Source organism: Ranitomeya imitator, chromosome 2, assembly GCF_032444005.1.
Source record: "Ranitomeya imitator isolate aRanImi1 chromosome 2, aRanImi1.pri, whole genome shotgun sequence".
In the NCBI taxonomy this organism is placed as follows: domain Eukaryota; kingdom Metazoa; phylum Chordata; class Amphibia; order Anura; family Dendrobatidae; genus Ranitomeya; species Ranitomeya imitator.
This window is the reverse complement of record NC_091283.1, coordinates 285,138,411-285,151,037: the sequence shown is the minus strand read 5'-3', so window position 1 is coordinate 285,151,037 and position 12,627 is coordinate 285,138,411. Positions and strand designations below refer to the sequence as shown.

Genomic DNA, 12,627 nt, shown 5'->3' with positions numbered 1-12,627 from the left:
ATGTTTAAAGGGGATGTCCACTGCTTGGACAAACCCTTCTCACTGGAAAAGTAAAGATCGATCCAGTTTCTACTCTACAAATCCAAGACATGTTTTAAATGATGAATTCTTTATTTTTTAAAAGTTAAAATATAGTCGTATCAAAAAGTCTTTCTTTCTTTCTTGGTTGAAACATGTAGGAAAAATGTATTTAAGGATCACAGGGAAAAGACTAATAGAATACCAGATGCGTTTAAAAAGCAAGTGCGTTCTTAAACATGGTTCACTGTCTCCACTTTTGGACATTTCAAAACAATAAGAGTATGTCAGAGAGCAGCGGTGGCCATGGCTTCCTGTTGATGTTCAATACATCCGAAGGCAGGAACAGTGAAGCCAGCACTGATTTTGTAACAACCTAATATGAGCCCCGGGAACGTGAGTGCTAAGCCCACTGGAACAACACTAGCACAGAAAGGGAGTATGAATAATTTTTATTTGAAATAGGCCAAATATGACAAATGACAAGGGGTTTTCCTAGCAATGGACAACACCTTTAAGAAATATACTTTTTGGTAAAAACATTTCCAACATTCTGAACACGAAAAAGGCTTCACCCCTTTGTGAAATTTTCTGATGTTAAAGAGTTGATTTTAGTGTAAAACATTTCCTACATTATGAACATGAAAAAGGCTTCTCCCCTCTGTGGGTTCTCTGGTGTATAATGAGATCTGATTTATGGTTAAAATAGTTCCCACATTCTGGACAGGAAAAAGGTTTGTCCCCTGAGTGTGTTCTCTGGTGCCTATGCAAATCTGATTTTCGATTAAAACATTTCATACATTCTAGACATGGAAAAGGCTTCTCCCCTGTGTGGGTTCTCAGGTGGCTATTAAGATTTGCTTTCCGGTTAAAACATTTCCCACATTCTGAACATGAAAAGGTTTATCACTTTGTGGGTTCTTTGGTGTTTAACTAGATTCCCTTTAAAGTTAAAACATTTCCCACATTCCGAACAAGAAAAAAGCTTCTCCCCGGAGTGGGTTCTATGGTAGGTAACCAGAGATGATTTCAGATAACACTCCCACATTCTGAACAGGAAAAAGGCTTCTCCCCTATGTGGTTCTCTGGTGCTTAACCAAAGTTGATTTGTTTTTAAAACATTTTCCACATTCTGAACATGAAAAAGACTTCTCCCCTGTGTGGGTTTGTTGGTGTATACCAAGATTCCATTTTTTGCCAAAACATTTCCCACATTCTGAAAAGGAAAACGGCTTCTTTCATGTGTGAGTTTTCTGGTGATTAACAAAAGCTGATTTCTGTGTAAAATATTTCTCACATTTTGAACTTGAAGAAGGTTTATCCCCTTTGTGGGTTCTTTGGTGTTGAACAAGATTCCCTTTAAAGTTAAAACATTTCCCACATTCTGAACAAGAAAAAGGCTTCTCCCCAGAGTGGGTTCTCTGGTGCGTAACCAGAGACGATTTCTGATTAAAACACTTCCCACATTCTGAACAGGAAAAAGGCTTCTCCCCTGTGTGGGTTTGTTGGTGTATACCAAGATTCCATTTTTTGTTAAAACATTTCCCACATTCTGAACAGGAAAACGGCTTCTCCCCTGTGTGGGTTCTCTGGTGCGTAACCAGAGACGGTTTCTGATTAAAACACTTCCCACATTCTGAACAGGAAAAAGGCTTCTCCCCTGTGTGAGTTCTTTGGTGTCTAACAAGATGTGATTTTTGCATAAATAATTTTACACACTTGGAACAAGAAAATCTTTTCTCCACCGTGTGAATTTTTGGATGTTTAAGGAAAGACTTTTCGATGAGAAAACTGTTTCCATATTCTGAATATGAAAATGGCTTCTCTGATTTAGGAGTATTTCCGTCTTTAATGCTTATTTTGTGACTCTGATTTTCCTTAGTTGTTGCTAATGAATCAGAAGGCAGGACCTGTTTCAAAGAATAAGATGAGAGATCATCGCTGTGAAGGGATGATGGTATATCTGGAGTAAAGACATTCACTTCAATTGTATCCTGTGGTATCTCAAAATCGTCTGATTTAAAAATTGAAGGTGTCAGCTGTCCCTCTGATCTCTTGGTACAGTCATCTGCCAAGATATAAACCAATTATTATTTAAGAATAAAATATCTTTGAAAGTCATTTAACATTTCTACTTAAACTGTCTGTAAAAATGGCAAATTACGTAAAAATATTGAATTCTTCACCAAGACAATGACAGCTCACAGTCCAATAGAAAATCTCATAGGATGAACCAGTGGGGCTGGTTATGGAGTAAATGTTGAAACCAGAAGCTCTGGACAATGTAGGCTCAATTCAGCAACTAAGATTAGGGTGCCTGGGGCTATTAGTGCAATCCAGTCTGGCAGTATGGGTGCATGTTCTGTCCAGCTGAAGTAATTTGCTCCCTGATTCCACCAATTGGATAGCACCATTTTCTACAAAAGCTCAACGCATATTGAAGGAAGCTGCCAGATACAGCCATGTTCTCCTCTGGTTCAGTTCTCTATGCTCACCTCCCGGCTTGTGTATTTGTATCCTGTAGTGATCCTAGCCTGTTTGTTGACTACTATTGCGTCTTCTGACTTTGTATTTTCTCTGCCTTACGGGTTCTAACCCGGCTATCTAACTATTGTTCTTCCCATTTTACACCACCGAACAGCAGGCAACAATATAGCCCAAGCCTGGGGGGTCTCTATGTAAGTCCAGATCCATCTAGATGTGTTAATTGGGTGATGAGCAAGACAATCCCTGGGATTGGGAAAATGGAGTAGATAGCTCCAAGCCTGCTCATGGTGGCCGTCTTTTGAGCTGCCAGGTGGTCACAAACACTGCTCTCGATACATTGTGTCTGCAAACTATTCCAATAAGATCTGGATTTAAATAGCTAAATAATTTGTGAGGTCCATCTGTTTGCTATTCCACTTTGTGAAAGTGAAAAAAACCGGGCTTACATTTTGCGAAGAATTCTAAAATTATCACCAAATAAAGTGACACACGTCAGATTTGAAAAATGGGCCCGGATAAGGAACACAAAGCTGGCTGCGGGAAATGGTTATCAGAGTATTTTGGACCCTAACTACTGTAGTCAAAAACTGTGACTATAGACAATAACACATCTAAAGAAATGATCAAAATCAACAGTCTTCATCAGTAATAAATGAGTCTTGTTGGTTCTTTGCAATCTAAACTATCGTAAGGATCAATATTTTCTGTCAGATGAGTTTCAAGAACAAATATTAGATAGTCAAAGAAAAGAGTAGAGAAAGTATTAGTGCCCCCATTTCAGGAGAGATTGTGCAGTAATGGAATTTATGACGTGGAGTGAATGCATGAAACCAGGGCTTGAGCCAACACATCTCCTGCAGGCGGGAATAAATGTATATTACAGCCATCAGCCACGCACAGCTTAGAAATATATCATGGCACAGGTGTAATGTGTTTTAAGTAGTTTATCGCAATCCTGTTTGATGATAGTCGGTTTTAAAAGAAATTGAAAAGTCAGGATAAAGGGAAACTTATTATTGTACAGAAATTCACTCTTGGCCCTTACTGCACCTTTACTGTTGTCGATCATAGAAGTGAAGTTCTGCCAGAAAGACTGGACCTGGTCTTGTAGGGACCATATGATCACATTCGGCAGCACAGAAGGGAGAGAAGGTAGATTCATCCAATAAGATATCAGGGTTCTAGGAAGCCAACAGCATCATTACCCTCCGCTTTCTCTTACAGGCCCACTATAACATTTTTCTTCAAGTCATTTTTTAACTTGTCAGCACATTCTACGTATGAGGTTATTTGTCTTTGTAGTATACAGATCTGGGCAGGTAACGGTCAGAATTTCCTAATTTCAGGGGGTAGGTGGATCCTCCAGGCTATACGTTCTACAGAAAATAGCTTTTAATGTCTGAAGTCCACGGTGGATAAAAATCAATGTTTTTTTTTTAAAAATCAAAAATCGGATTTTTTTCAATAAACTGCTTTTTGAGGAAAATATTTTACCATCCAAAGGTTCTTCAATCATGAGATAAAGCTGAGTTGTTTAACTCAGTAGAATAAAGGCTGTATATGTGTAACATTCACAATGCCATGCTCTTCCAGAGGTTTCTGTAGGATTAGTGGGCAGTTTCTCTCCTATATTATCACAGACGCTCGCTTTACTTACGCAGTTCTCAAAACTGAATTTGACTCCGCAGAGGTCCCAGCCTCTTCTTCACGGCAACATGAACAGAGTTGAGAAAAAGACCTTAATCCTATTGTTCTACAAACCTATGAATACAGAATCAACCCCTTCAGTGCCAAGTCCAAGAAGTTAGACAATATGTTTCTAATTGTTTGGAGTGGAATAGATCTGCACAACACAAGAAGAATGTGAATCTAAGTGGGAGGAGGAGGAAGGGCAAGCAGACAAGAAAATGAAAGTGAAACTTTGAGCACAATACTGCAGCATAGCCACAGACAGACAAGTCTGGATCTGTTTGTGTGTACGATCTGAGGTTTATTACATTCTTTCCTTATAATGGCAGCAGGCCGTAAAAGAGACCCAGTTTGGGAATATTTTAATGAAGCTCCTTCGCCTATCGGTAAGGCAGGCATGCGTGCAAAATGCAAACGATGCAACAAAGAGATGCAAGGCCTGGTGGCGCGAATGAGGCAACATCATGAGAAGCGCGGTGATGAAGATGACTCATCTTCTCATGATGTTGCCTCATTCGCGCCATCAGGCCTTGCATCTCTTTGTTGCATCGTTTGCATTTTGCACGCATGCCTGCCTTACCGATAGGCGAAGGAGCTTCATTAAAATATTCCCAAACTGGGTCTCTTTTACGGCCTGCTGCCATTATAAGGAAAGAATGTAATAAACCTCAGATCGTACACACAAACAGATCCAGACTTGTCTGTCTGTGGCTATGCTGCAGTATTGTGCTCAAAGTTTCACTTTCATTTTCTTGTCTGCTTGCCCTTCCTCCTCCTCACACTTAAATTCACATTCTTCTTGTGTTGTGCAGATCTATTCCACTCCAAACAATCAGAAACATATTGTCTAACTTCTTGGACTTGGCACTGAAGGGGTTGATTCTGTATTCATAGGTTTGTAGAACAATAGGATTAAGGTCTTTTTCTCAACTCTGTTCATGTTGTAACATTTTTGCCTTGAAGAAGAGGCTGGGACCTCTGCGGAGTCAAATTCAGTTAGGTAGAAACTTTGATTTAAATCACTGATTTAAATCAAGCCTTACTGACTAGTGATTTAAGTCGTGATTTAAATCAGTTAGATTTAAATCAAATCCACCCTGCTAAAGTTATTTGAACAGTTTTGGATTGAAGAGAAAGTTGTGGTCTAGAGGAAAAATGGTGATCACACGATTGTGATACGGCAGGACTACACCACCGATAAAGCAACAACAGCCGGTGACTGAGAAGAATCTGTGACTTCTCTGTAGTTAGTGGTCACTACTCACCTGGGTAGCCATATGTATGAATCTCCTCTTTACACCACTCATCACCCCTCACATATGTCTCTGTAGTATTAATATGGGTCAGATCTTCACCCTGAAACAAATATTGTAAAAGTCACAGACAGATGGAGAAGTCACATCTATGATCAGCTCTAATCCTGCCATCCCCACCGTTCTCATTACACAAGAATAAAACATATAATAGGCAGGAAGGAGGGACAGGGAGTCTCCATGTGGGTAGTATCCAGCTGGAATCCAAGCGAGCTTGCTAGCATGTGTCTGGAGGGTGCCGAACCTGCTGGTTCATTCAGCAAATGTAGGAAATGGAAAGGATATGTTTACAGCACACTGACCAGTTAGAATAAAAGAAGTTTATTTGGACATGATTAAAAATAAAACAATAAAAACAACCTGATATGTTTCTGGCGTAGAGGTGCTCCTTTAGGTTGTTTTATTGTTATATTTTTAATCATGTCCAAATAAACTTCTTTTATTCTAACTGGTCAGTCTTTTCCTTTTCCAAAACATATAATACTGGAGGATAAACCAAGACTGAGCACAAGACCTTCACAGCCGTCTACACATCACAGGGGAGATCTCATGACTCCTTCTCTCCATCTACCTGATGATTCTGAGGAACATTGGGATCTTCATGTTTACAGTCCTGTGGAAGAAGAGGACGGGGACATCTCTCTGGTGTTGTCCTCTTACTGGATAGATCTGGAGGAAACACATACAGGGACTGAATTCATTCTTTACATACAGATAATTATAGGCCGTGTGTATTTAGTCCTGTCTATTACCTGGTGATGTGAGGGGCTGGGGAACCTTCATCATGACGTCCTTGTACAGATCTTTGTGTCCTTCTAAATACTCCCATTCCTCCATGGAGAAATAGACGGCGACATCCTGACACCTTATAGGAACCTGACACATACAATGATACCGTCATCCCCCGATCCCTTCATAGTGTTACTGTATTATGTCCCAGCATTCCCAGCAGTGTCACCTCTCCAGTCAGCAGCTCAATCATCTTGTAGGTGAGTTCTAGGATCTTCTGGTCATTGATGTCCTCATGTATCAGGGGGTGAGGTGGAGGCCCCGTGACTGGGCTCAGGGGTATTCCGCATCCCTCAGACACAGGGTCCTGACAGCGCTCACTAGAGGTCTTCTTCACTACCGTGTAATCCTGGTTATGGAGAGACATTAATAAATCTCACTACAGACATTTCCAGAGTCCTCACCTCTCCAGTTCTGTCCATCTGTTATTCCCATAGATAAGAATGATGTAATGTGATGTCATCAGAATCTCTCACCTCTCCAGTAAGACGGAAGAGGATCTCTAGGGTGAGGTGTAATATCCTCTCCGCCATCTTGTCTCTGTCCATATCCATCCTTGACAGGTAAACCAGGAAAGTTCTCTTATATATTATATAGAAGATCTTCACTTAGAGGATCCGATAGTGTAGAGACCTGAATGAGAAGATATGCCGATGTAACATCATAAAAATCATCATAAAAATAACTACTTCATGAAGAGGACGACATATTCATCTTCTACTAGAGCTCTAGAAACAGAGTTGGCCGGAGGCCGTCACTGACTCCATCACCACCGGCCGTCTATATGAAGGTTTCCCATCAATACTGTGTGAGGCCCCGTACTATGAGAGTAATACATGTTTCCTTGGTTCCCGTCTTTCATAGTTGGGTCGTTTGTATCGATCAGTTGAAAAAAAAGAAAACCATTGTGATTCTTACAAGGAGACAACACAAACCCCATAAATATAACATTTTATAACAACCCCACAATCAGTGACTCTTCAGGGTAAATCGCTCTCTCACCATTGGATTAGAGCTGATACTATGAAGCTAAAGGGACTAAACAGACTTTCTGTCACCTCCATAAAGGGGCACTTTACTGTGTTCGTCAGAACTGTCCGAGGATTATTAGAGGTGAGAGTTTCCCCCCAATTAGAAGAGACACCTGTGGATATTGGGGTCTTTACCTGCTACAGTTCTGCTGTGGACCCTCCACCAGCAGAGCCGCACTCCACATAGAGAATAATGGAGCCTCCAGCACCGACCTCCACCCGCAGAGCCGCACTCCACATAGAGAATAATGGAGCCTCCAGCACCGACCTCCACCCACAGAGCTGCACTCCACATAGAGAATAATGGAGCCTCCAGCACCGACCTCCACCCGCAGAGCCGCACTCCACATAGGGAATAATGGAGCCTCCAGCACCGACCTCCACCCGCACTTCACATAGAGAATAATGGAGCCTCCAGCACCGACCTCCACCCGCAGAGCCGCACTCCACATAGGGAATAATGGAGCCTCCAGCACCGACCTCCACCCACAGAGCTGCACTCGACATAGAGAATAATGGGGCCTCCAGCACCGACCTCCACCCGCAGAGCCACACTCCACATAGAGAATAATGGAGCCTCCAGCACCGACCTCCACCCGCAGAGCCGCACTCCACATAGAGAATAATGGAGCCTCCAGCACCTACTTCCACCCGCAGAGCCGCACTCCACATAGAGAATAATGGAGCCTCCAGCACCGACCTCCACCCGCAGAGCCGCACTCCACATAGAGAATAATGGAGCCTCCAGCACCTACTTCCACCCGCAGAGCCGCACTCGACATAGAGAATAATGGAGCCTCCAGCACCGACCTCCACCCACAGAGCCGCACTCCACATAGAGAATAATGGAGCCACCAGCACCGACCTCCACCCACAGAGCCGCATTCCACATAGAGAATAATGGAGCCTGCAGCACCGACCTCCACCCGCAGAGCCGCAGTCCACATAGAGAATAATGGAGCCTCCAGCACCGACCTCCACCCGCAGAGCCGCACTCCACATAGAGAATAATGGAGCCTCCAGCACCGACCTCCACCCACAGAGCCGCACTCCACATAGAGAATAATGGAGCCTCCAGCACCGACCTCCACCCGCACTTCACATAGAGAATAATGGAGCCTCCAGCACCGACCTCCACCCGCAGAGCCGCACTCCACATAGGGAATAATGGAGCCTCCAGCACCGACCTCCACCCGCAGAGCCGCACTCGACATAGAGAATAATGGGGCCTCCAGCACCGACCTCCACCCGCAGAGCCACACTCCACATAGAGAATAATGGAGCCTCCAGCACCGACCTCCACCCGCAGAGCCGCACTCCACATAGAGAATAATGGAGCCTCCAGCACCTACTTCCACCCGCAGAGCCGCACTCCACATAGAGAATAATGGAGCCTCCAGCACCGACCTCCACCCACAGAGCCGCACTCCACATAGAGAATAATGGAGCCTCCAGCACCGACCTCCACCCGCAGAGCCGCACTCCACATAAAGAATAATGGAGCCTCCAGCACCTACTTCCACCCGCAGAGCCGCACTCCACATAGAGAATAATGGAGCCTCCAGCACCGACCTCCACCCACAGAGCCGCAGTCCACATAGAGAATAATGGAGCCTCCAGCACCGACCTCCACCCGCAGAGCCGCACTCCACATAGAGAATAATGGAGCCTCCAGCACCGACCTCCACCCACAGAGCCGCACTCCACATAGAGAATAATGGAGCCTCCAGCACCGACCTCCACCCGCAGAGCCGCACTCCACATAGAGAATAATGGAGCCTCCAGCACCGACCTCCACCCGCAGAGCCGCACTCCACATAGAGAATAATGGAGCCTCCAGCACCGACCTCCACCCGCAGAGCCGCACTCCACATAGAGAATAATGGGGCCTCCAGCACCGACCTCCACCCGCAGAGCCGCACTCCACATAGGGAATAATGGAGCCTCCAGCACCGACCTCCACCCACAGAGCCGCACTCCACATAGAGAATAATGGAGCCACCAGCACCGACCTCCACCCGCAGAGCCGCACTCCACATAGGGAATAATGGAGCCTCCAGCACCGACCTCCACCCACAGAGCCACACTCCACATAGAGAATAATGGAGCCTCCAGCACCGACCTCCACCCACAGAGCCGCACTCCACATAGGGAATAATGGAGCCTCCAGCACCGACCTCCACCCACAGAGCCGCAGTCCACATAGAGAATAATGGAGCCTCCAGCACCGACCTCCACCCGAAGAGCCGCACTCCACATAGAGAATAATGGAGCCTCCAGCACCGACCTCCACCCGCAGAGCCGCAGTCCACATAGAGAATAATGGAGCCTCCAGCACCGACCTCCACCCGCAGAGCCGCACTCCACATAGAGAATAATGGAGCCTCCAGCACCGACCTCCACCCGCAGAGCCGCAGTCCACATAGAGAATAATGGAGCCTCCAGCACCGACCTCCACCCGCAGAGCCGCACTCCACATAGAGAATAATGGAGCCTCCAGCACCGACCTCCACCCGCAGAGCCGCACTCCACATAGAGAATAATGGGGCCTCCAGCACCGACCTCCACCCGCAGAGCCGCACTCCACATAGGGAATAATGGAGCCTCCAGCACCGACCTCCACCCACAGAGCCGCACTCCACATAGAGAATAATGGAGCCACCAGCACCGACCTCCACCCGCAGAGCCGCACTCCACATAGGGAATAATGGAGCCTCCAGCACCGACCTCCACCCACAGAGCCACACTCCACATAGAGAATAATGGAGCCTCCAGCACCGACCTCCACCCACAGAGCCGCACTCCACATAGGGAATAATGGAGCCTCCAGCACCGACCTCCACCCACAGAGCCACACTCCACATAGGGAATAATGGAGCCTCCAGCACCGACCTCCACCCACAGAGCCACACTCCACATAGAGAATAATGGAGCCTGCAGCACCGACCTCCACCCGCAGAGCCGCACTCCACATAGAGATTAATGGAGCTTCCAGCACCGACCTCCACCCACAGAGCCGCACTCCACAGAGAGAATAATGGAGCCTCCAGCACCGACCTCCACCCGCACTTCACATAGAGAATAATGGAGCCTCCAGCACCGACCTCCACCCGCACTTCACATAGAGAATAATGGAGCCTCCAGCACCGACCTCCACCCACAGAGCTGCACAGGACCTGTGATGAGGTCACAGGAGGGGAGGAGTCAGGGGTCACATGATCAGGGGTCTCAGTGTATGCAAAACTCTGCTGTGGTGTTGTCATGGTGCTGGATGAGGGGAAGTTTCTGTGTGGAGTCAGGAGGGATTTACAGTGTGGATGTAGCAGAGATACGTGTGCCCGAGTTGTATGGAGCGGAGCCGTGTGTGTGCAGACCCCTCTGTATACACCCGTATACCCCCAGCTTCAGTCACAGACCCCCGACTCTCTATCCCCCTGCAGAACTGACCGCGGACACTTACGGTGACACTGCGGCCGTCGGCCTCTCCTCTCTCTCACAGACACTGATAACATAAGATGGAGTCAGACGAACCCTCCTACAAAACAAGAGAACAAAGTCATTACTACAGGACTGTATGAGAAAGGGATTTATTCTACAAGAAACGCTGGGGCCACAAATGAGAGAATCCGGGCCCCCAGTGTGTTAGGACCAGACGGGGTCTTTGTCCCTGGAGCTTCTCTACTCGGTATAATGAAACTCTGATCTCGGTCATATAAAGAGGGTTGGAGTAAAATAGGAACTGCCTGAATACGAGACCTTGTCTGATCTCTGTGTCCTGTGTAAGAACTATGGAGATCGCGCTATTCTTCTGTATAATGGGGCATGGTGCTGGGGCCTGAATACGAGACCTTGTCTGATCTCTGTGTCCTGTGTAAAAACTATGGAGATCGCGCTATTCTTCTATATAATGGGGCATGGCCCTGGGGCCTGAATATGAGACCTTGTCTGATCTCTGTGTCCTGTGTAAGAACTATGGAGATCGCGCTATTCTTCTGTATAATGGGGCATGGTGCTGGGGCCTGAATATGAGACCTTGTCTGATCTCTGTGTCCTGTGTAAGAACTATGGAGATCGCGCTATTCTACTGTATAATGGAGCATGGCGCTGGGACCTGAATATGAGACCTTGTCTGATCTCTGTGTCCTGCGTAAGAACTATGGAGATAGCGCTATTCTTCTGTATAATGGGGCATGGCGCTGGGCCTGAATATGAGACCTTGTCTGATCTCTGTGTCCTGTGTAAGAACTATGGAGATAGTGCTGTTCTTATGTATAATGGGGCATGGCGCTGGTGCCTGAATATGAGACCTTGTCTAATCTCTGTGTCCTGTGTAAGAACTATGGAGATAACGCTATTCTTCTGTATAATGGGGCATGGCGCTGGGGCCTGAATATGAGACCTTGTCTGATCTCTGTGTCCTGTGTAAGAACTATGGAGATCGCGCTATTCTTCTGTATAATGGGGCATGGCGCTGGGGCCTGAATATGAGACCTTGTCTGATCTCTGTGTTCTGTGTAAGAACTATGGAGATCGCGCTATTCTTCTGTATAATGGGGCATGGTGCTGGGGCCTGAATATGAGACCTTGTCTGATCTCTGTGTCCTGTGTAAGAACTATGGAGATAGCGCTATTCTTCTGTATAATTGGGCATGGCGCTGGGGCCTGAATATGAGACCTTGTCTGATCTCTGTGTCCTGTGTAAGAACTATGGAGATCGCGCTATTCTTCTGTATAATGGGGCATGGTGCTGGGGCCTGAATACGAGACCTTGTCTGATCTCTGTGTCCTGTGTAAAAACTATGGAGATCGCGCTATTCTTCTATATAATGGGGCATGGCCCTGGGGCCTGAATATGAGACCTTGTCTGATCTCTGTGTCCTGTGTAAGAACTATGGAGATCGCGCTATTCTTCTGTATAATGGGGCATGGTGCTGGGGCCTGAATATGAGACCTTGTCTGATCTCTGTGTCCTGTGTAAGAACTATGGAGATCGCGCTATTCTACTGTATAATGGAGCATGGCGCTGGGACCTGAATATGAGACCTTGTCTGATCTCTGTGTCCTGCGTAAGAACTATGGAGATAGCGCTATTCTTCTGTATAATGGGGCATGGCGCTGGGCCTGAATATGAGACCTTGTCTGATCTCTGTGTCCTGTGTAAGAACTATGGAGATAGTGCTGTTCTTATGTATAATGGGGCATGGTGCTGGTGCCTGAATATGAGACCTTGTCTGATCTCTGTGTCCTGTGTAAGAACTATGGAGATAACGCTATTCTTCTGTATAATGGGGCATGGCGCT

General features: G+C 46.2%; 1 pseudogene; it reads right to left on the bottom strand.

Moving 5' to 3' along the window:
- Positions 1-455: 455 nt before the first annotated feature.
- On the bottom strand, positions 456-7,593 carry LOC138663187 (oocyte zinc finger protein XlCOF6-like; annotated as a pseudogene).
- Positions 7,594-12,627: the final 5,034 nt, after the last annotated feature.